At 34.1% G+C, this 25,717-nt stretch overlaps 1 non-coding gene across 1 annotated transcript; it reads left to right on the top strand.

The window, feature by feature from the left end:
* Positions 1-15,752: 15,752 nt before the first annotated feature.
* On the top strand, positions 15,753-15,825 carry TRNAA-CGC (transfer RNA alanine (anticodon CGC)). The gene has a single exon. It is a non-coding gene; the product is annotated as a tRNA-Ala (tRNA).
* The last annotated feature ends 9,892 nt before the right edge of the window (positions 15,826-25,717 follow it).

The following is a 25,717-nucleotide window of genomic DNA, read 5'->3' as shown; positions in this document are numbered from 1 at the left end:
TGATAACCATCAAAATCACGAACATAAAGCAGCTCAAGGAGTGAAGGCAAGAAAAGGATCAAGATGCTTATATCCTTACCTTTCATAGCAGAGAACCCATAATTACTGTATAAAATTGAAATTTTTCATGAAAAATGTATCAAACTCAATGTTTTTCATAATATTTTCACATGAGAGAAGCTTTAGGGAAGTTGTGTCCTTTATGAAGTGATGTTTAACAGTTCTGCAATTGACTTCATATCTTTTTATTTTGCTTTTTTTACTTGGGTGAAATTCAAGGAAGTTTTAATTTAATAATATCAGTATATATGCATAGAAGAATAATGTCTGGAATTGAGCTATTTACATGAGATTATTTACTCCTTTCTTTCTACTCCTTTCTGTTATAAGTGCTTTATAGTTTGCTATTATTATAGCAAAACAAGCGATTTTCTTAACAAAGAAAGAAAAGAAAACTCCAAGTGATTTGTGTATGTAATCACATGTAGAAAATATGTATAAAGCTAAGTATCTGAAAATTTATGTTACGTCTACAAGATTTCAGAGATTTTCCTGAGGCTGTCCTTATCTCACTGGAGATGGCCTTACTTAAGACTTGTCCAAATCCTTCTTGATTGTGTTTCCTCTTCTCTCAAATCTAAGTGGGCATCATTTTGTATCGTCCCCAAAGCCTAGACCTAAATATTGGCAGACAGTTGAAGTGGAGAGAGAAGACAAAAGTTTCTTCTACATCATGTTCATGATCTGAAAAAGCAAATGCAGTTTATCTAATAACATTTTTGTCACCCTTACTATGTCCTGAGTACTGTATTAGGTGCATGGGATACAGAAATTAATTTCATATTTTTCCCTCTGATCCAGTATACAAACTATTGTGGAAGACAGACATATAATATAATAACATAACTGTTTTCTTTTGTTTATTCATTTATATGTTATTATTGAAGTGTAGCTGATTTACAGTGTTGTATTAGTTCTGGTGTACAGCATAGTGATTCAGTCATACACACACATATATATATATTCTTTTTCATATCCTTTTCCATTATAGGTTATTATAAAATATTGAACATAGTTCCCTGTGCTATACAGTAGTACCTCGTTGTTTATTTTATATGCAGTAGTTTATATCTACTAATTCCAAACTCCTAATTTATCCCTCCCTCCATTTCCCTTTTGGTAACCATGTTTATTTTCTTATTTATTCACTTAGCAAGTATCTAATAATTGTTCATTAAATGACAAATAAACTGCATTTACACAAGGTACTGGGCATCAAATTGGAGAGACCACTAACAGACTTGGATGAGGGATTAACAAAATGTCAGATAAATATGACAATGCCATAAAAGACAAGTTTTGACCCAAGTCTCAAAATTCTTGCCAGCATATTCGAGAATGAGGCTAAGAGAATCTTAAGTGATATTTTCAGGGTGAGGGATGGATTGATATTGGTCGATTCATTGAAAGAATGAGTGAAGGCAAGTAAATCACCAACTAGCTTTATTCCATTCATAAATCATTCTGAAATAGAAAATGCCATGTATTATTGCCAGATTTTATCATTCCAGAGCAAATTTTATGATCACCCATCACTTGGCCATCAAGAATCCATGGGGTCAAAGTTTCAAATATAGAGCAGAACCTGAAATGGGAAATTCACATGGATGGAGGATAGACTTTTTAGCAAGCAGCAAGAAATATTTTAATATAGTGGCAAGTGGACACTTCTCAAATGCCATACATGTCATTTTGCATTGGGAAAGAAAGGGCTTGAAGTCCATGTAATTTCAAAAAGCAAAGACCATTTTCCAACCTTGCCTGAATTACCACAGTCAGATGGAGCCTCCTTCAGAAATTGGTGGCAATATTAACATATCTATCTCTGTCTCCTGTGATGAAGTAGGTAAAAATATTGTGAATGTCAAGATCATTAATAATAATCCTGAGGTTATTGGAAACAGGAACAATTACACAATTCAGCTTTGCCAAGATAGAAAATATGAAAAATAAAAAGAGACATGAAATCAATAGAAAAAGATAGCCTATCAGATATTATTGCTGCCAACAAAATGATATTCAGTAAGATTTGAAAATATTATGTGATAATAGATTCAGATAAATGTCATAAAATGGTCAACTTCTATTATCTGTCACTGAAGGGAATGGTGGTATAAGTAACTAAAATATAAAGTTTATAATGGCTTTGAAAGTGTTTATTTCCCACTTAGCCACTCAGGAGTCCTTGCGATGGTATGTAAGATGGAAAACAACATAGTTTGTAATGTTACACGTTGCCATTTACTTAGCTTGTTTTTGAATAAGTTAGTGAACCAAAAACATATTGATATTCTGTTAAAAACTAGCTTTTAATTTGAAATTCGCTGATTATCACGGAGTTTGGATGTAATAGAGAAAAACTGACTTTTAAGTGTATGTTACATATTTAAAACAGTTAATTTATTTATCTTATGTCTTACCTTGTTCCACACTGGATTTGAGGCAACAAACAAAACACTATGTAATAATTGATAAAAAAATAAAAAGGAATAATTAAATTGTAATGATAAACTATACATAAAATAATAAAAATTAATCATGATAATGATGACAATAATAGCTATTATTTACAGCCTGCCTTTCAGGAAGCAACATTTTAATAATGTACACATATATAACCTCAGTTAATTTTTACAGCACGTGTGTGTTACCTTCATTTTGCAGAAGAGAAGATTGAGACCTCATGAGGTTAAGAATTGTGCTACCAATTGAACAACTTGGGAAAGACTAATGCTGAAATCAAAGTGAGGGTTTTATCCCCATTACTCAGTATGTAGGTAGCACCAGAGGATACAAATATTTAATCTTTAGATTGAATACAATTGTGATAGCTAATCTCAATTTTAAGCTCAATTTCTAGCCTCTTAAAGGGTGTAGACACGACTGTCAAAATACTCATTGCAAAGTAAGAATTTCAGAAAAAGGAAAACATCACAGACGAATTAAAAAACTTTTGAAAAAATATATTACATGCATAGGTCAGTTTTAATATATAGTTGGTATTTTCTTGATCCTGATAATTTAAGAACTTTGAGATTTTGTACCAATATAATGTATAGTTCTTTTTTTTACGTGTAAGTACAAAAAACTTTTAAAGGAGGAAAGTTTAGCTAGTTTGGTAAATTAGCTGGTTAATTAATGCTTAAATATGTGTTTACAAATTTAATGGGTGACAAAGCTAAATAAAAAGCATGTCATAAAATAGGCCCATATCCTCAATTAAAATAAGTAACTAGTTCTTTTGAGCATATTATTTTTTTAGTTTATTAATAAAAATACCATATTTTGCAAAAATTTTATATATGTATACAAAATTATCAGATAAAAGTAATTTCATTTATATTTATGACATTCTTTACAGTTTCCAAGGAACCACTATAATTAGATGCATAATGAATTCTAAGTTTTTATAAAAATGAATTTCATATTGGAATGATTTACAGTAATTCAATGAATAGACAAATATTTTTTCTTCCAAGTTTTTTTGCCGTTGATTAATTTTCTTGCTTTGCTTCTTAAGATAGTGTGGATATTCTTAAATTATCTGTTGAGATAGACCAATAAATTACAAGCATATGAATGAACAGGTGTTTCTATATTGGGGCTAAGTTGTAAAATTTTCTATACACATACATATATACATATACACATATTTTCATAATATATACACAACTAGGTATGTATACAGGAATATATATTTTAATTTTTAATTTCTTGTTCACTTGGTTAAGATGCTTAGTGCTTAACATAAAGCCTTAGTTTCTCTTTCAAACTTATTCGTATCTTTAATCTGTTGATTTACTCTGTTCTGGAACCCCGGTAATTTGAGGCCCACACAGTGAGGAGATGTGCAATCCCTTTGTGGCCCATGGATTAACTGATGAGGTTCCCTGTTATGCTAGTCTACAAATGTGGTACATTGAGAGTAGTATTAAAATCAGAATGCATGGACAAGACTCTGGTCCCAACATTTACATACGTCTTAAAACTTGTTGGATCTCTTATACAGTTTTCTTCTATGCAGAGATACAAAATCTGTATTTTAAGATTAATGTGTACACTAAATGAGTTATTGTTTATAAAGCATGGTGCTTGGTACAAAATTATATGCTTCTGAGATTTTAATGGAAGTAGTAGTTACAGTTGATTTAAATAGTAGTTGACAATGGGATTAGATCAAGACAAATCCAGAAGCCAGGCTATAGGGTTCTTGGGGCTGAGGGCTAAGGATTACATTAACTTCTAATTATTTCAGTCAGTTTAAAGGGGAAGAGACTGGGTTCAGCAAAATTATCTGAGAGTAGGAAGGAGTAGGCAGGTGTTAGAAGTCCAGACAGGTAGAAACTGGAGAATAGGAGGTCAGTGACACTAATGAGCAGGAAATAGTGAGGCTGGCCCAAAGTCCTGGACAGAGAACATTTTACTCAGTTCTGTTTTATACACTCTTCCTGTCATGAGCGCCTTTGACACACAGGTATTCAGTGTAACCAGAAGGATGTCAGAGGACTGAAAGTCAACTTTTAAACAATTTCAGACAGACAAATGGGTCACTAGCAGATTCTTCTAACGCTGCTGAGAAGATAAAATACTCCAGCTATGAATGGGAAGTGTGGAAAGAAAAAATTAAATATTTGGGGTCCAATGAATTATAACCAAAAAATGCAGTCAAATCAACTGTAAAACAGTAAAGTTAACTGAAAAATTGGCTCACTTGGAAATACTCTCATTTGGAAAAACGAAAACAAAACAAATAAACAGACTGGTTGCAATGCATACCGCAACAATTCAGGCTTCTTTGGAATCTATTGAATGAGTAGTTGAATTCTACTTTAAAGACTGTCTCTTTCAGAATCGAATCAGGTTCTGTTTAATATTCAAAGCCATGAACGCTTGAAGGAAACCATTTAAGAGGGGTCTGAGTAGCAAAGATTTCCAAATACATCCCTTCTCCCATTGACTTTTCTATAGCTGACCTCACTGAGGACCAATTCTGATGACTCATTTCTCATTAGAATTGCCAATACCATCAAGTCTTCAATCCATGAATCAATAAAGTTTTCAGTTATGATTGCTCATATATCTATTTCTTCATGTTTTTGCATATCCGCTATAGTAAGACACCTGCCTTAGCTTCCCCTACTAAGATACTTGTTTGGTAAGCCATAATTTCCTCTCTGGGTTATGTTACGAAATCTGTTTTTATACATTAATGCTTTATATAAATAGGAAAGCTGCTACGTATGAATAACTTAGGTCTCTCTATAGGCTATTAGCCCATTTATTTGAAACCCCCAAGTCTCAATGTATTATTGAATATCAATGCCGTTTCCTGGCAGCAAGCCCAGATGGTAAACATTGATCAAATCAATGACCACTTACGAGCTGCTATGAAGTAAATTCCATAGATACCTGATTTAGTTCAATCATCTGTCTGAATATCTGTGAATTTAATTATTTTTGCTTTAGAATGTATTTTATTATGTGGTAAGGAGAATCAGCCATCTAATTTTATTTTCCATCTATAAGCTTTGTTTACTTTTCAGATGAGGTTTGGAATAATTTATATCAGCCTCTAGTAAAGAATCTTACTCAGATTTATATAGGAATTATAATAAATCTATACATAATGAATTCCAAGTATTTAACATTTTAAAACGGTAGAAATGTAATATTTGTTTGGCCAACTTGGCATTTCAATTATAAGCTTCTCCTGTAAAGCTTTTGGATACTGGTTCCACGTCCCTGTATCTAAGCCAAACACTTTTTATTGGAGCTCACAAAAAAAGTAATCCTTAACTTCTGTCAAGTTCTATAATGATACCTCCACCTGGCTATCTTCCTTTTCCTAATTCCAAACTAATTATTTCCATCTAACAAAACAATGTTTAGCCGTTCTAGGAATTGGGCTCTGAGCATCCTTTACTCTCATTTACTTAATTACGTGAACAGACTTCATGCTGTTTTTTCGGTCTTTGGCACACACACTTTGTAATAAAATAATAGGAAGGAAGTTTCATTTTCCTTTGTTTTTCTGACTGTCTGATATTCAGTATTTGTGTATGTCTCTCTTCTACTCAAACCCCAGTCGAGCACAGCTATGCAAACCACATTTGCCCACCTAACTCCCATGAATGTGTAACCACTAAGATCTCTGTGGCATCTAGAACTTGAATGTCACTGGCCCTTTTCTTTTAAATTACCAAGAGTTGGAAGTTAAAATTTGTAGTAAAATAAATTTTCCATAAGAATACCATATTTACTAAGAATGTATCTTTGGAATATTTTGAAATTCATCTTTGTTTTGGAAGAGAAATATTTTCTAAAGTTATTATTAAAATCTTTTCCAGAATAAAATTTCTATTTATGTATGGATTTATTATTTATGCCAAATGCACTCTGTTTTTCCTAGGTACTGGAACATAGAAATGTGTATTTTCCCCAATATTCTTCCGTAATTTACCTCTGAGATTTTTTTTTTTAGCAAAGAAAGCTTATAAACAAAGGGGAAACAATAAGAATGGAATAAAATTACTCAGAGACTCCACCACTGGGAGGAATGCAAATGTTCTTTTTGACGCTTGGTAGCAGAGAACGTTGTGTTCCCTCCTGTAATTACTTTTGGATTCCTCACGATTTTTAAAGGTCACGTTTACATTTGGATGTTCCCATTGACTACCCCTTGGTCAAACTTGAAGCTGAATAACAATTTTTCTTACATAGCAGATTGTTGCAACCTGGATTTTTAAATTTTCTCAGGATGTAGTTGGTGAGGTTGTGGAGTATATAGAAATAGACATTAACAGACTTCATTTCACAGAGGAGAAACTCAGATGGAGATGTTTATTGAATGCTGTGCAGACAGTTGGTAGCACAGTGACAGCCAAATCCCTGATTCTTATAGTTGAAATGGTCTATGAGCTTTACTCTATCTATCTATCTATCTATCTATCTATCTATCTATCTATCTATCTATTTATGTGGTGAAGGAAAGTACAGCATTTATTGCAGGCACCAAGTAAGGAGTATGGGTGGGTCATGCTCAAAAGACCCGAATACCAAGCTTCATTTTATTAGGCCTTTTTGTGAGGCCAGCTTAATTTACAGCAACACCTGTCAAATATGTTACAAGGAAAAAAAATTGAAAATAATTATCTTTCAAATGATTAAGTTGCAAATAACCTTAACAAAAGCATTATCAAATCAAATAAGTTGAAATATTAGAAAAATACCATATAGCACAACATAACCATCACATTAACAGAATAAAGAAGGAAAAAATATGATCATCTTAGTAGATACAGAGAAAAGCATCTGACGAAGTCCATCACCTATTTATGACAAAAACCACAGCAAACTAGGTGTAGAAGGAAATACCTTTTTCTTATAATGACTAATTGCAAAAAAGGCACAGCTAACATCATATCAAATGAAAAATCTGAGTTAGAAATAAGGACATTTATTTCTAGTACTTCCATTTAGCATTTTACTAAAGGTAAGGGCAATAAGGAAGATTGTCATGGAATACAGAAATGGAAATGTGTTAATTCATAGATAACATGATTGGGTAAGTATAAACTGCAAAATAATATACAAAGAAATATTAGCAGAAACAAGAAAATAAGGCAAGTTTGTAGCAAACTGACACAGTACCTCAAAAGTTACTATATTGCTATAAAGTCACAAGAATTCATTGGAAATGAAATTTTAAAACTATGCCATTTATAATAACATTAAAAAATCAAATACCTTGCCATAAACTTAATGAAAAAGTTGCTGAAGGAAATTAAAGACAAATAAATGGAGAAAAATAAGATTTGGAAAACTCAGTATTGTAATGATGGAAATTTTCTGCAAACTTTTCAAATTTTTTGGTGGAAATTGACAACTGAATTCAAAATTGTATGTGAAAATGCAACAGCACTAGAAAGGCCAAAACAATCTAAACAACACTGAAAATTAGACAAATATCTTCATGAACTTGCAGTAGGCAACTGTGTTTTAGATAAGATATAAAAACAATCGTCCAGAAGAAATATTATGAATTTCATTAAAATTGATCTCTATTCATGGAAAGGTTTTATTAAGATACTTAAAAAGTGAGCCACACATGAAAAGACAATGCAAGTATTTGCAAGATACTTACTCCCCCCAAATGAAAGAGACTTCACAAATCAATACAAGTTAGGAACAACATATTTTTTAAAATGTGACATTCCTGAATAAGTATTTCATAAATAAAAAAGTGTAATAAGCACATAAGTAGATGCTTAGTTTTGTCAATTACCAGTTGCAACCGTAATGAGGAGTTCTATGTCCTGCAGGACAGCAGAGGAGCTTTGCACATCCACTCCCCAGTGAAGATTATCTTTTAAATTATGTAAGAATTATTTTAAAAAGTCCTAAGTTATCTCCTCTCCCCCAAGTCAATAAATGTAAAAGCAATGATGGAGTTGGGAAGTCAAAATTTTGCAACTATTATGGTAACAAATATGGTAACATCCATAGTTAGAGGAACATTTAATGAGGATCAGAACATCAGAAAACATCTCCCAAGGGAACAAGCTCAGTGGTAGAGTGCACGCTTAGCATGCACAAGGTCCTGGGTTCAATCCCCAGTACCTCCATTTAAAAATAAATAAACCTAATTACCCCCCCAAACAAAACAAAATATCTACCAATGAAAAATGCATGTGTATTTATGTGTATGTGCATGTGTGTAGACAGAGACAGCACACAGAATGTCAAAATACTAAAAATTGGTGAAGCATAGTAAATAGGAGATATCTGTTCTCTTCTTAAAAATGTACTACAAGTTTTAAATTATTTGAAGATAACCAAAAATGAACAAAAACTCTCAAATTGAAATATCAATATGCTGCTTTTGTGTTGAATAACATCTTCCAATAATGTGTCAATAAAATTATTAAATTCTTCCTCACTGTCCTCCATTTTTTAAACTTTTTTTTTATTTTTAAATTTTTATTTGTTTTTTATTGAAGTATAGTCAGTTACAATGTGTCAATTTCTGGTGTATAGCACAATGTCCCATTCATACATATACATCCATATATTCATTTTCATATTCTTTTTCATTAAAGGTTATTATAAGATATTGAATATAGTTCTCTGTGCTTTACAGAAGAAATTTGTTTTTTCAACTATTTTTATATATAGTGGCTAATATTTGCAAATCTCAAACTTCCAAATTTATCACTTCCCACCCTCATTGCCCCAGTAACCCATAAGATTGTTTAGTATGTCTGCGAGTCTGTTTCTGTTTTGTAGATGAGTTCATAAGTGTTCTTTCTTTTTTCTACTGAGCTAATGAATGTAAACATCACTCCACTTCTTACCAATATATATATTACTAATATATATACTGATATGCCATATATATATTTGCTAATATATATTACTAATATATATAATATATAATACTATAGTATAGTGATATTATATATAAAATATATATTACTTATATATATATATACTTACTAATATAATATATATAATCCCACCCAAATATAGACTTGGATGTTTACATGAATACACACGGATATGATTTTTGTTGCTTGTTTTCACAAGTAATTTACTGTTTGTCCTCTGTAACTTAAATCCATACATCAGGAATACCTGTCCAGTTTAATACATACAGAAATAGCTATGTGTATATGTTTCACTAGTTGCTCAATATCCTGTGGTACAGAATGTTCCACTCTTTATTCAACTATTTTCTAGTTGTTTGAAATTCAAGTTGTTATTCTTTATCCACAATTAGATATCATTATGGCTATGTATACATAGATATACATATATCTTGCACTAAGTCTCAGGCTTTGGTTTCCAGCTGTATAAACATAGAGGTGTTTGTTGTTATTTGTTGTTCCTTTTAACCATGCAGATAGGACCTACTTCATAAACTATTGAAACTAAAGCTGCTTTAGGAGTCGGCCTGGGTCCTACTAAAGGGGACCTTTATCTTCTTAGGTTAAGTTTTCTACAGTGTTTCTCGGGCTTTTTGTGATGGAAGATAGTTTTTTGTTTTTGCTCTTAATTTTTAAGCTTCCAGTTTATCCCAGACCAATACCTGCTTCTCAGGCTCATGTGATAAATTCAGCCACATCCAAAGAGATCAGAATTGGTAGGACAAGAAGGTTCGTTTGGCTGTCATCATGATGTGTTTCTAAAGGCTTACTCTCAATTTCTCTGTTTTCTCATTGGCACAGCAGTTTGTGGGGCCACAGGCCACACTGGGAACCAAAACTAAGAAATAGGATTAAAGTGAATATTTGCTAACTCAAACCCCTCTCTTTGCTTACTCTCAAATCTTTGCCTACTACCCTGCTTCTCACCATCACCTGCTACATACTTTCTTATCCTTACTTTATCTCTTCTCACATAATGCAGAACCAGACAATTATATTTAACGTGGAAAGAGGATGAGATAATGTAGAAAACAAGAGCAGAAAACAACAGCAACTCCCTACCCCCAGCAATCACACCCGACACCAACCCCCCTCTACTGATGACAATAAGTATGTGAGGTGTTAAGTATTTTCTGGCTAGACCTATGAATGAAATACCATTCAAAAGCTGAAAATACCCAACAATTAACACCTATTATCCATTTGCCACGATTATAGGGAGCAGGTATAATTGAAAGGGATTCATATCTTCCAGCTTTTTATTTTTTTAATTTTTTTTTTAATTTTAGGGGAGATGTAATCTGGTTTGTTTATTTATTTATTTAGTGGAGGTATTCATGATTGAACCCAGGACCTCAAGCAGGCGAAGCACCTGCTCTACCTCTGAGCTATACCCTCCCCCATCTCTCCAATATTGGGGGCAGTGGTTTCTCCTATGTCCTCCTCTCTCTTACTGCTTTAAGAACTATTGATTTTTCAGTCTGTTCAGCTTTTTACATGTTTTTAGGATGGAGTGGCAACTTCCAACCTCACTACATGATGGACCTGAAACCAGAAGACCCCTTATTTATTCCTACTCCCAAAACATAAGGTCTTGTCTCAGAAGACAGCTAGGGCTATGAATACCAAAGCTAATTCATCTCACTATTTCCAGCCTACCTGAAGGAAGAGACAAAGGTAGCACTGTTCATTTGCTCAGAGTTCAGTTGTCCCAGACATGAATGCTAAATATCTATTTAATCAAGTAGAGGCTACATAGTTATACGAATATTCACAAAGCAGAATTATTTCATTATATATTTAGCTCTTTCTTATTAGGAGTATCATTAAAAACATTAAAAAGCATTTGTTATTTGTTACTGCACAGCAAACTAGTTTTTGAGCCCCAAAACCTAGTGACTTAGTCCAAAAATTTATTATCTCCTTTCACTGTTCTGGAGACTGACAGTGTTACCTGGCTAGGATTGTTTGTTGAATGAATAAATGACCTTGAGTCAGACCAATACATTTCCCTATTGATTAATTTCTTCCATTGCTTTTGGTGGCAGTCATTTGGTAAGTATCTGTTGAATAAATAGATACATAAATGTACCTGAGGACAAATGGTTGTTGATATAGAACAATCTTTCTACCTGGACTATCTCTGTAGTTTCATAATTCACAAACAAACTAGTGATACAAATCTCAAATTTGTCTGCTCATTTAAAGAAAAGTCCATTGACTTTGCTAACAACAAATATTTCAGTGCTATAATTAGATTGAATTAGCTGGTTGAATTTTCAGCGGAAAAGCATAAATTTCATTATATTATTTTTGTTTTTAAATATTAGTCACTGTTTATTTATTTTGGGCTTACTATATTAAAGACAACATGCAATATTTTGGGAGGTAAAACAAAAAGTACTTAAAAATACTTTGAAAAGTTTCTGTCCTTATAAAGTTTGTGCCAAATACTTTCTAGCTGATTGAGATTTGCAAGAAAATAATTAGTCAAAGACAAGAGGTTACTTTTCTAAATTTAAAATAATAATTTCCTTTAATGAAATAGTATAAAAAATTGCCAGATATTCTTTGTCACGTACCTTGCTGTGGAGCAGTGGTTACGTCTTTTCCAACATCACATCTAGTGAATAATTACAACAAAAATCACAAATCCTGGTAATATTATGCCAAACCAAAACAACAAAAAATCCATCATCAACTAGTGGTCAAAATACTGTCTGAGTTCCAAGTGCACAAGCAGAAATTCTCCAATTACTTTTATCTTCACAAGAAACATTTTGCTAATTTAAAATTAGGATTTAAACATGAAGGGCCTTATTTGCTCCAGGCTTTCTAAACCAAATTAGTATGTGCAATTCCAATCTTCCTTCACCTTCAAATCTTTGAAAGTCTAACCAGGCCAATGTTTTTGTCCCAATATTATATTGCCACATCAAAGATATCTTCTTGCCAGCTTTCCTACTATTCCAAGTTCAGTGACTTTTATTTTAAATTTCAGCAAAATGTTCCTTGCATGAACAAGTTTTACTTTATACTGTCCCTAAAGTATACTCAAGATCTGTTTTATAAAATGCAACAAATTATCAGATATCATTCCGTGAAAAAACAAATTCAAGTATATTCATTGCAAGTTGATTCATTAATAAAATGTTTAACATATACTGTCTCTTCCTTGATTTGAAAATTCTCATGAGAAATCACTTGTTACTTCAGCATGCTTATCTTGAAAAAGTTTCTATTAAAGTTAAGAAATAAAAATGAATGATTCAACAAGAACTATCCTTTTCTTTGCAGAAAGTGAGGCCATGGGAAATGATTTCAAAATATAACACTGTAATTACTATTTTTTGGAAGATGTATATGTTAGTAGATATTAGAAAGTTTATGGAAATTATTATTTATATTTATAAGTGGACCAAGTGTTATTTACATTCCTGTATTTTTATTTGAATAATCCTATATAATTAGCAAGGACAGTATAAGTGTAAATATATATAAATTCACACAAGGTTGGATCTTCCACTCAAGATGGTGGAGTGGTAGGACCACGAGCTCGCCTCGCCTTGTGACTACAATGAAATCACAACTGAATGCTAAACAACCATTGAAAAAAGACTGGAACCTAGCAAAAAAGATCTTCTGCAACTGGAAACATAAAGAGGGAACCACATCAGGACAGTAGGAGGGACGTGCTTACGATATAATTGGGCCCCATACCCCACAGGTGAAGATTTGTTAAGCTGCAGAGGCCCTCCCACAGGAATGAGAGCTCTAAGCCCCACATCAGTCTCCTCAGCTTGGGTCCCAGCATTAGGAAGAGAAGGAGACCCCAGGACATCTGGTTTTGAAGGCCAGGGTGGCTTGGCTCTGGGAGCCTCACAGGACAGGGGGAAATGGAGACTCCATTCACATGGGAGGTGTACAGGGAAACTCAGATGCACCAGGTCCAAGGTCAGAGGCAGTGATTTCATAGGAACCTGGGCCAGACCTGCCTGCTGGATTTGGAAGGTCTCCTGGGGATGTCGGGGATGGCTGCGGCTCACTCAGGGGACATAAAAGCTGGCGGTGGACATTCCGGGAGTGTTAATCTACATGAGCTTTCTTGGAGGCTGACATCTTGACTGGATCATTAGCACCAAGACCTGGCCCCACCCAACAGCCTGTAGGGAATCCTCAAGCCAAACAACACACAGGGTGGGAACACAGCCACACCCATCATCAGACTTCCTAAGCCACAGAGGCCTCTAGACACAGCCCTACCCACCAGAAGTCCAGGATCAAGCTTCACCCAGCAGTGGGCAGGCACTGACTCCTCCTGCCAGGAAACCTGCATAAGCTTCTAGCCCAGCCTCATTCACCAGGGGATAGATACCAGAAATAAGAGAACAATAATCCCAAAGCATGTGAATTGTATTCCACAAACACACAGAAAGATAAACAATATGAGGCAGCAAAGGAATATCTCCCAGGCCAAGGCACAAGATAAAATGCTATGGCCAACTAAAAGTCTATAATGATAAACTACATATGTTACCAAATTATAATGCAATATTTGTACAGAGAAAACTATATATACAGTTCTCTTATACAATTGAGGTATAATAGTTACCAAAACCATCTTGAGAAATGTGGCTTAATGAAGATTCAAGCTGAGTAACAATTTAGTCTCTTAAATACATTTCTTTCATTGTTACTTAGAGATAATCCAAGCATTCTGTGAATATTGAGAAAGTCCCACATTTCTTGGTGTGATTTGGGAATTCCAATACATTTTAGATGGAGAAGTTGACTGTGAAAACGTTCAATGGTAAAGCTGGGGGAACTCTGGTCCAAAGGATGGGATTTCCCCTCCATCCACTGGCCTCAGTGCAGCTCAGGTGGAGATCTGACTGAGTGAATGCAGACTGGCAGTTTGGGAGGCCTGAGTCAAGGGGAGGGAACAGCACGGTTTTAATACCCAGGCCCACTCCTGGGAAACAGACCATCAGGGCTTGGCTCCTGGTCTCCTGGCTTGGTGGTAAAAGCCCCTTGTGATGTGGTGACTCTCATGACCTCTTCCAGGAACTTGTACAATTTTAGCATCTCCACCATCTCTTCTTATTTCGACTGCAGGGATCTCCCTTTAGTTCTTGGACAAGAGAGTTGTGTTCCTTCCTCAAACTCAAGTTGACACTCATTACCATTCTGAAAGTGTCAGCGAGGCTGGGTATATTTACTGACTCCTTTAGCCTGGCATTCTGTTCAGATGTCTCCATCCTGGCATACTCCTTTTTAGCAGCACAAAACTTGTCAATGAGGTGGCATTTCTCCTCAATCTGTGCAGCCAGAGTTTCTGCCAGCTGCTTTTCATGTCTTCTATAAAGGTGACTTCTAACAGACTGAACAAATCTGAAAGTAAATAAGACACCCACTAATCAGCTGAGGACAGGCAGACTCAACACTGTCTCCCATTGGAGGCTCTGGAATGTGAACTGAGAACACAGGCCACTGGGCAGCAGCAACACCAGGACTGCACTCAGCTTCCTAAGGATCAGCCTAGAGCCAAGCTCCACAGAGGACAGCAGCCCCTCCATGGCACTGACCCACTCAGGGCTCTGCCCAGTTACTGTGGATCCACCAGCCACAGCAAGCCCCAGGGGACACCCCAACAGTCCATCTCGAACCCAGCCAGCAACTGACGTCCTGGATTGGTCAGTTATCCAGTCAGTGTTTGGGGGAGGGGCTGTGTCAGAGGGGAGGGTTGTAACTGAAATGTCATTCTCTCCATTATTGTCTAATGGTAATTTTTTTCTTACCTTTATCTTTTTGTCTTTATATCAATATAAAATAAAAATATAGTGAAATGTGTCAATGTCAAGTTTATGGCTTCATAAATCTTTAACCTAACCCTTGACAATATCTCAAACTCAGTGTATGAACCATATGTATGAATCATATCCATTAACACAGAAAATACCTCTCTGAAAAAAAATTCACAGAAGGTTGTAAGAAATATAGAGAAATTTTGATAAATAAACAATGACATTTGAAATATTAATGAAGTTTACTTTCCCATTGGTAGATACAATTTTTTATCATTGTTCAATGCTATAGGAATTAATAACATTTGTCCATGTGTTCTGGATTTGGGGAGAAATAGAACACATGTAATGCTGATTTAGGCTGCTTTGTGGTTGTATGATATCAAAAATTTTTAAACTCATAACAGCTATTCATGATATATTGAAATCTGCATATCATGAGGTGCTGGTATCTAAGAGGGAAGGAGGGTATAGCTCAGTGGTAGAGTGTGTGCCTCGCAAGCATAATCTCCTGGGTTCGATCCCCAGTACCTCCATCAAAAAAAGAAAATAAAACCTAATTACCTTCCTCCTCAAAAACAAACAAACAAAATATATATATCTATTTACAGTGGCATATATCAATTACATCTCAATAAAACTAGAAGGAAAATTTTAAAAATATATAGGGAGCTGGTATCTAAGAAAGCTGACTTAAAGTTTAGTGGCCTACAGCTAATTGCTTTTTATATTTACTATAGTAAATATAAAAAATATAGGACCTCTTCATGCAATGGATGGATTGGATTGCCAAAAGTACCTTATCTTTTCCAAAAAGTGGTGTTTCTCTTTGTAAGAGAATTTATTACACAATTTAATTTATTCCTAGGGTCTTAAGATGACTCTCTCCATATGATCATTCACAAACATGTCTTTTTTTTTAATCGCACATATTCTTCTCATTGGGCTTATTTATTTCTATGTCTTCTCTGACCTCCATCTGTTTGTTTTCCCAGCAACGCTTCCCCCTTTCCTCCTCCATAGGATAGGATTCTTGTGCTGGCATCCACATTCTCCCTAAAATAATGTATTCCATTTTGAATCTGGAACTGTCCTCACATTATCAAAGGGGAGAGTGTTCCCAAAGCTGTCATGAAAGACTGCTGCTGTAGGTGGTAGGAGACCACAACGCAGGCTGGATGAAGACAGACAAACTTGTATCCATTTTCTATGGCCGCCATAACAAATTACCACAAATGTGGTGGCTTACAAGCAACACAAATTTAATACCTCGCAGTTCTGAATGTTAGAAATCTGACATGGCTCACGTTGTCCGTAGGGCTGTGTTTGTTTCTGGAGGTGTTAGGGGAGAATCTCTGACTATTTCAGTCTTTTAGAGGGCATCCACATTCCTCCATGGCTCATGACCCCTTCCACCGTCTTGAAAGCCAGCAAAGTTGCAGCTCTCTGATTCTTCTTCCATAGTTACATCTCCCTCTCAGACCCAGCCTGGATGTCCCTCTGCTTTTAAGGACTCAACGTGATTAAATTTGGCCCAACTGGATAATCCAGTATAATCTTCCCTTCTCAAGGTCCAGACATTTAGTCTCATTTCCAAAGCCCCTTTTGCCAAGTAAGATAGCATATTAATTCACAGCTTCTGGGGATGATGACATGGGTGTTTGAGGGTACTGTTATTCTGCTTACCAGGAGCATTACAGATTTTGACACAATAAATTAGGAGCGAAAGACATAAATTGAGATCTGAATTGATTTTCTCCCCATAATTCAAGGAAATTTCCTCCCTATATTTTAGTCAGATTTCATTCAAGTTTCTCTCTTCTATCCTGTTTCTTCAAGCCCAATCACCTTATATCCACCCCTGTGCCAAAAACTTGCCTCCACCTATCATTAGCTTCTTATTGGATTCTTTTTCTTTCTCTAAGAATTATTTTAAAAAAATATCCCCAGGTCTATGGCTCTCAATCCTGCCTCATTCAGTGAGAGAAAACGTAACAGTCTTCTCAGTAAACTGTAAGATGATAGATTTTCACTCTTCAAGATGTGTTGGAGGTTAAAAGGAAAAAAAGGTTATAGATACTTCCTCATTTTTAACCTGGATCAGGGCTGAAATGCATCATCTGCTACTTTAGTGACTTAAACTTCTCCTGAGAATTTCTACAGTTGTTTTTTTTTTAGCTTTGGTGTTTGGTTTAGACTTCTCATTTTCTTTATATAAGATTATTAGTACATTAATCTGACATGTAAAGTGGTATGGTATTTGGAGAGTACATTTGATTTTTAGATTAAACAATGTGATTAAGATTCATTACCAGCTGTTTGAACATGGGCTATTTATTTTATTTTACTTTGTTTAAAATTAAAAAAAAATTAAAGTTGATTGGCAATGTTATTTTAGTTTCTAGTGTACAGCATAGTGATTCAGTTATACATACTCTTTTTCATTATAGGTTATTATAAGTTATTGAATATATTCCCTGTGCTATACAGTAGAACCTTGTTGTTTATCTATTTTATATGTAATAGTTTGTATCTGCTAATCTGAAACTCCCAGTTTATCCCTCCCCTCTTTTCTCTTTTGGTAACCATCAGTTTGTTTTCTATGTCTGTGAGTTTGTTTCTGTTTTGAAAATAAGTTCATCTGTGTCATTAGAATCTACCACATATAAGTGATATCATTTGATATTTGTCTTTGTCTTATTTACTTCACTTAGTATGATCATCTCTAGGTTCATCTATGTTACTGCAAATGGCATAATTTCATTCTTTGTTATCGCTGAGTAGTATTCCATTGTGTGTGTGTGTATACGTATATGTGTATATATGTTGTGTGTGTGTATGTGTGTATATATATCTATATCTCACATCTTATTTATCCAGTCATCTGTTGATGGACATTTAGGCTGCTTCCATGTTTTGGCTATTGTAAATATTGCTGCTATGAACATTGGGGAGTATGTGTCTTTTTGAATTAGAGTTTTCTCCAGGTATATGATGGGCTTCTTATTTAAACTGACTTATCCTTGATTCCGTCTTATAAAATAGAGTCAAAAATACCTGATATTTTACTTTCAAAGTTGAAGAGCAGATAAAAGCATAAAATATTTTCAATTGCATTATTACAAATTGTGATTAAACTGTTTAAAGTAGTTTCTGAAAAATAATTCTAATTACAGATAAATTTATATTTAAGATTAAAAAATGAGATAAAAAGACAGATATATGTTATAACTTACCCTTATATTTCCTCTTTTTTTCTTGTATTCTTTATATTTATGAACATTCTGTAAACTGTAATTCTTATCATTAGAAATAATGATATTTATTATTAATTATTATTAATAATTATTAATTAATTAATAATTACTTTCTTCTTATTGTTGAGTGAGAGAAACCCTTTCCTGGAAAGACCAGGTAATTCGTCATCTCAGTAAGAAGCAAGGTGCTTACACATAGAAATCATACCCACAGAAAGTATAAATATAAACAGAAAGAAAATGTGATAAAAACACTCAGTGTCTACAAATAGAGGCTGAATTATCCAAAGATATGAAAAGAAGATTATGCAATTCCGTATTTCTCATGATAGTGACTATTTATTAAGGTGTTCTATATGAAAGGTGAATTATATATTAAGCAATATAGAAAAGTTTTCATTATTAAGAGTCATAACAAGCCTGTGATTAAAATATTTCTATTTTTCGGATGAGAAACCTGGGACTCTGAAATTAAGTAGCATCCTTGAAGGTACACAGGCCCTAAAAACGGCTGTGCCAAGTTGTAAATCCAGGTCAGCTTGATTTTGAAGCCTGTGCCCTCATCAACTCTGCTTCAGGAAGAGGTGTGCAAGGAAATGATGCAATTTGAATTAAGAGGGATTGGCAGCTACTGAGACCTTTCAATGCTAGACCCAAATTAGATACACTGCTCAATATATATTCTTAGCATTTTGATATCTTTTTATAGCAAGAATAAATGATGAATACTTGTAATCATTTGCTAAAAGCTGTGATTATAGCAAGAAACCTCCTTTGTTTAATTTTGGTGTGATTCTGTTTAAAAATAGGTACTTGTATTGTCTCTTAAAAACGAACAGAAACACCCCCTTAACTAGCTCTCAAATAGAAGACAATAACCCTAAGACTAGACTCACAATAGGGGGGAAAAAAACAAAACTCTTCAATTCCCAGTGCTCACTACACAAAGGGTTTCAGTAGCTGTTTAATTAATATCCAGTTTTATGTTTCATATTCATTTAGGTGACACTAATAAAACATCTCACTAAGCTTATGGCAAACTTTGCAATTATTAAAATTCCAGAGGAGAGATTCTAAATTTGAATTCCAACTATGACCCACAAATATCAGAGATACACATTCCAGAAGCCCATGTGCATGGCTTGATGTCTTCAATTTATTTTACATTAAATAAAAATTACACATCAACTGAAATGAATGCATTGATGATGATAACATTTGGCATCAAAAAGTACTTTTAACCTTGGAGTGTAATTGTTTAATTTCGAAATGATACCTTGAGCAGTCCCTTCTTAGAACGAAGCATAATGAATTTTCTTGTTCAAAATACTTGGAAAGATTCCCAAGCTCAGAGGGTAAAACACAAAATCCTTACTGTGGTCCAAAAGACCCTCTAAGGATATGACCCTAGACTACCTTTCTAGGCTGATGCTCCTGGTGTCTCTAGTCTAGCTATAAACAGTTTCATTTAATTACATGAACTTCCTAAGCGTTTTCTTGCCTCCAAAATCTTGGTACATATAATTTCTCTGGTTAGAACATTATCTGCTATATATGTGACTAACTCGTACTTAGCCCGAATTCTCAACTTCAACATAACTTACTTTTCATTATTGAATATTTCCTCATTTGCAGCACAACTTTGTACTTATGGAGTGCTGATATGAGCCAGACACTGTGAAGAGGGGTGAGACATGGCAATGAATGTAATTGTTCAAAATCCCTTTTCCATTGGCTTGGTTATAATTACTGTACATCATTCAGAGCAGCAAGCTCTGGTGATAATGAAGTGATAGGCTAATTTTATTTTCATTGATATTTTGACGGAATTCCCCTGAAAGTTCTGTTTACTAAAGCTCTTAGCCAATATATAAGAACTTGACTCAGTGTAATCTTCTTAGAGAAAGTAATTTATGTAATGTATCATGTTATTAATAGTCCTTCAAAGCAAAGAACATTTCATCCTGGAAAAATGCATTGAACAATTTTGCAAGTACTGGGGCTGGAGAAAATGATGAGATCTATGAAATTCCAACTCCCATTTTTTTTCTCTCCATTTTATCTTCATACCTGTGCAATTTAGGTTTACAGACACTCTCTGTAAACTGTCATTTTGTGAACTTTGTGCTATTGTTCTTAATTATTAAAGTAGTTATCTTTACAATTATTCTATAATCACTCTTTTTTATGATTGCACTTGTAAATTACTGTTAACAATCACTGTCACAATATTGTTTATAGCACCACGGTAAAGTCATAGCTTTTTACAACCTTTTATTAAAACTACATACACATCTTTCCTGTAAAACTCTTGGGATATTTCGTTCTGTAAACTCACTGACAATTTTATCTGTCCTAAAAGCGTCTCCTTCATGCTTCTGAAGTGTGTGTAAGGGTGTTGATGGAGATTGGTGGGAGCAGAAATTAGATTGATATTTCAGTGTCCTGGGATTTGATTAACAAGTTTAGGTTCACATTCACTGTTTCACGAAACAATAGCTTTCACCCAATCAGATTTAAATTTTTATAATTATTCATCTAAGGGTGATAACATTTTTAGTCTATATGCATGTTAATTCTGCTCCTTCATTTTGCTCCTTATACCTTTATTGAGGTGTGCTAGCTACATGCTAACCTAATCCCAAGTGCAAAATAATTGATCTGTTCATTTATTCAACAAATATTAATGGACTACATAATTGGCCCGAGGGATTCAAATTCATAGACTAGGACTTGAAGAGTTTGTGCCTAATAGAATAACCAGAAAAGGAAATAAACAAATGAAACCTAAAAATGCCACAATATATGAAAATCCAGCGTGTTATTAAAATATAGAGCTATGACAAAATAAAAATTTTCCCAGATTTGCAGGTATTAACAACTGTATATAAAATAGATAAACAACAAGTTTCTACTGTACAGCACAGGGAATTATATTCAATATCTTGTAGTAACCTATAATAAAAAAGAATATGAAAAGGAATATATGTATGTATATGTATGACTGAAATGTTACGCTATACACCAGAAATTGACACAACATTGTAAACTGACTAGACTTCAGTTAGAAAAAATAACCTTTTTCAGGAGTATGAGAAACATTTTCTTTAATAGGCAGTCATTGGGTTGAGTTTTGAAGAGTCGATAAGAGTTATGAAGAATATGAGGAAGTGTTTCATGCAGAAGCAAGACGTGTTCAAAGAAGATGTGTTCATGTGGTTGAGAACGTGTGTAATTGATTACCTAATGAGACAAAGAATAGGAAGGATGAGTAAAAATTAGGGACTTGTCAAGGGGGGAGGGTATAGCTCCATGGTAAAAATGTGTGCTTAGCATGCAGGAGATCCTGGGTTCAATCCCCAGTACCTCCATTAAAAATAAACCAATAAACCTAATTACCTCCCCTCACCAACAAAACAAAACACACACACAAAATTTTTTTTAAATTATGGACTTGTCAAACTACCATAAGGAATTTGGACTTAACAGATCCTGTAACAAAATTCCACAGATGTATACCTTAAATCTGGAGTTTAATTTCAATTCTCTGTAAAACCAGGAAACATTACTCAGGAACCCTGACAATTTCCCACCACACACACAAAAAATGACAAATAACTGTTTCCACTGCCATTGTGTGCTGTTTTCCTTTTTCACAGTGAGAAATATCCTAGCCCTCCTCAAGTCCTCTTCCTGGGCTCTGATTTACCTACCTTCCTACCTCTTCAGTGATCTTGTTCCCCTAAATATTCCTTGCTCCAGTATCTCTAACCTTTCCCAACTACTGGGTCATCTCTATCTCATCAAACTCACTTATTAAGATAAGCAGACTAACAAATAAATACATTTTACGGAGCAACTGCTCTTGACAAGAGGTCTGGGAAAGAAATGTGGTAGCATTTATTGAAATGTGTGCAAGGGAAAATATTTATGTGATCCTCATTTCTGCCTGTTGGTATGATAAAGATATAAAAGGTTCTTAAACTTGAAAAGACAGAAATTATACAATACAAATAAAACTATAAAAATCATAACAAATATTAATGTCAAAGTAAGATAATTACAAAAACTTACCCTAGCTGCAATGGGCCAAAAATCTGACTTATCTTTGTTAGAACACATTTAAAAAATCAGCATTACATATTAAACCATAAGGTGGGTCTAAAACTATACTTGGAGTAAAATTCAAAGCTATAAAATATTCAATAGGAAAGAATGCAGTATTCAACTTACTGTATGAAAATTAAGGAAAACAGGAGAGGTAAGTTAACTCAAGATGAAGTAGGATGCTAAAGAAATAGAAGGCAACAATACATAAAAGGTAAAATTGCTTTAAATGCAAAGGCTTTATGGACATCTAGGAAAAGAAAGTTTTCTCGACCCTCTTTGAGTCCCTGGCTGGGTCTGAAAAGTAAACTGACAAAGACTGATTAATAAGAGAAAAGCATAAAAATGTTATTGAGTTTTTACATTACATAGAACACTTTAAAAGAGAGTGAAGACCCAAAGAAGAGACCAAGCTAGGAGTTTTTTATACTATTCAGACAAAGAAACAACAAATTTGTGAAAAGTTGACAAGACAAAGTGGTTGGGATGAAGAGGAAAAAGCAGTGAAGGCTAACGAGGGAGATCAGGATTAGTTTAACAAGGTTTATTTGCTCAGATTGCTCATCCCCAAATTCTCCATCTCTGGTGGTAAGAATATCTTCTCTCCTCCTGGTACACAGAAGGTATCTTTCATATGAAAGTTTTATGACCTATTTCAGGGAAGAAGAGTGAAGGGGATGAGGTCAGAGTGACCTCCCTGCTTCCAGTCTTTTCTCAAACCCTTTCACCTTAAGATACCCAGCATACCAAGGTGCCATAGTTCGGGACAGCATGTTCTGAATCTCATCAAAAACATCTAATCAAAATAAATGGCAAAGTGTAGGCATGCGTGTAATATGAATAAACAAAGCAACACAAACCCCCAAATACGTAAATAAAATGTTATTTGGAATTTGCAAGAACAAAAGTCAAAATATAGAAAAATGTATAAAATGTCTTCTGTTAAGAAGACAATGTTAGGTGCAAATATGTGTTAATGTATATGAAATAAAATTCCTTTGTATGCTTCTGGGATGATATATATTACTAAAACCAGGGAGGAAGCAGTATAAATTTAAATAAGCCAATACCTGTAAAAGAAATGTCTACATTTTTCAAAAAACTATATCCCCAAACAGCCATGGGCCCAGATGGTTTCTAAGAAAGCTATTTGTAAAAATTCTCTTTGTGTTTTTCCTGAACTTGGAGATGTAATAAAAATACAAAGCTGGTTTGAGCTCAGGTGTAAAGAAAAATTTCAGAGCAGACGGTTTTCCTCCAGAAGGAATGAAACCAAAGTCCAAGTTTGAAATTGTAAATGTTCAATGTATTTCACAGACTAGGGAAACTTCATAATAGTCGAAAGACCCGTGTCATAAGAATATTTCGGTGTTAGACTTCTCTTCCTTATTAATATTAAGAATTTGAGTTGATAGTGGTTACATACCTTCATTCCTGTCTTGGTCTTCAAAACAAATACACAAGTAAAAGATAAGAAAATGATATTGCGTAAATTTTTAAAATTTAAAAGTTATCATGGTTTAAGATTCTTCATAGTCCTGTAGCATTTTTAGTTCTGACCGAGAGAAGAAATTCAATCTAAATGTAGGAAACGGAAGCAGAATTTGCCCAATTGAAAAACTAGATAAAAAGTCAATCTTATAATGATTTCCTTATGCTGAGACTTATGGTGGTAAGCACAAATATACTCATATATGTAGTATGGGGTTAAGAAAACATGTAACAAATTTATCTTCTGAACTATTTTAGTGTACTACACAGTATTGTTAGATACATGCACATTGCTGTAAAACAGATCTCTAAAACTGTTTCATCTTGCATGATTAAAGCTCTCTACTCTGAACAACTTCTCCTTCCTGCTCCACCCAACCCCTGCCAACCATCATTCTATTTTCTATTTTTATGGGTTTGATTACTTCATATACATCATATAGGTGAAATCATTAAGCATTGGTATTTTGCAATTGGCTTATTTCACTTAGCATAATGACCTCAATTTCAGCCATGTTGTAACATAGGCCAGAATTTCCTCTTTTTTAAAGGCTGAATGATATTCTGTCATATGTATACACTACTTTTTCTTTATCCATTCATCTGTGAATGGACATTTAGGCTGATTCCATGTTTTGTCTATGGTGAATGATGCTGCAATAAACATGTGCGTACAAATATCTCTTTGAATAGAATCCTGTTCTCAATTCTTTTGAATATACACCCAGAAGTGAGACTGTTGCATCATATAATAGTCCTACTTTATATTTTTTGACGAACCTCCAGTTTACCATAATGGATGCGCTATTTTACAATCTCATCAATGCTACACAAGGGATTCAATTTCTCCTCATCCCTGCCACATTTATTATTATTATTGTTGTTATTATTATTATTACTTTTATAGTGGCCAGCCTAATGGATGTGAGGCTGTATCTTATGGTTGTGTTGGTTTACATTTTTATGATGATTAGTGATGTTGAGCATCTTTTCATATGCTTGTTGGACGTTTGTATATCCTTTTTTCTGAGAAATATCCATTGGTTTTTAGTTTTATTTTTCATATTTATATACTCTGAATATTAACCTCTTAGCCAATGAATAGTTTGCAAATATTTCACTCCATAGGTTGCCTTTTTACTCTGTTGATTTATTTCCTCTGCTTCACAGAGTGTTTAAGTTCGATGTAGATCTGTGTATCTATTTTTGCTCTTGTTGCTGATATTTTTGGTATCATACCCAAGAAAGCACTGTCCATTCCAATCTCATGAAGGTTCCCCCTGTATTCTTATGGGAGTTTTACAATTTCAGGTCTTACAATTAGGCCTTTAATCCATTTTGGGTTAGTTTTTTATAAATGAAGTGAGTTAAGGGTCCCCCTGTTCATTTTTTTTTGCATGTGAATATCCAGTTTCCCCAACGCTATTTACTGAGGAGACTGTCCATTCCCCCTTGTGTGGTCTTGGTACTTTGGTCGAAAATCATTTAACCATATAGTTGAATGTTGATTCTGAACTTTTATTCTGTTGCATTGGTCTCTATAACTTTATGCTATGATTATACTGTTTTGTTT

The sequence above is a fragment of the Vicugna pacos genome, chromosome 5, assembly GCF_048564905.1.
Source record: "Vicugna pacos chromosome 5, VicPac4, whole genome shotgun sequence".
In the NCBI taxonomy this organism is placed as follows: Eukaryota; Metazoa; Chordata; class Mammalia; order Artiodactyla; family Camelidae; genus Vicugna; species Vicugna pacos.
Note: the sequence above shows the minus strand (reverse complement) of the source record. Positions and strands in the feature narration are given on the sequence as shown.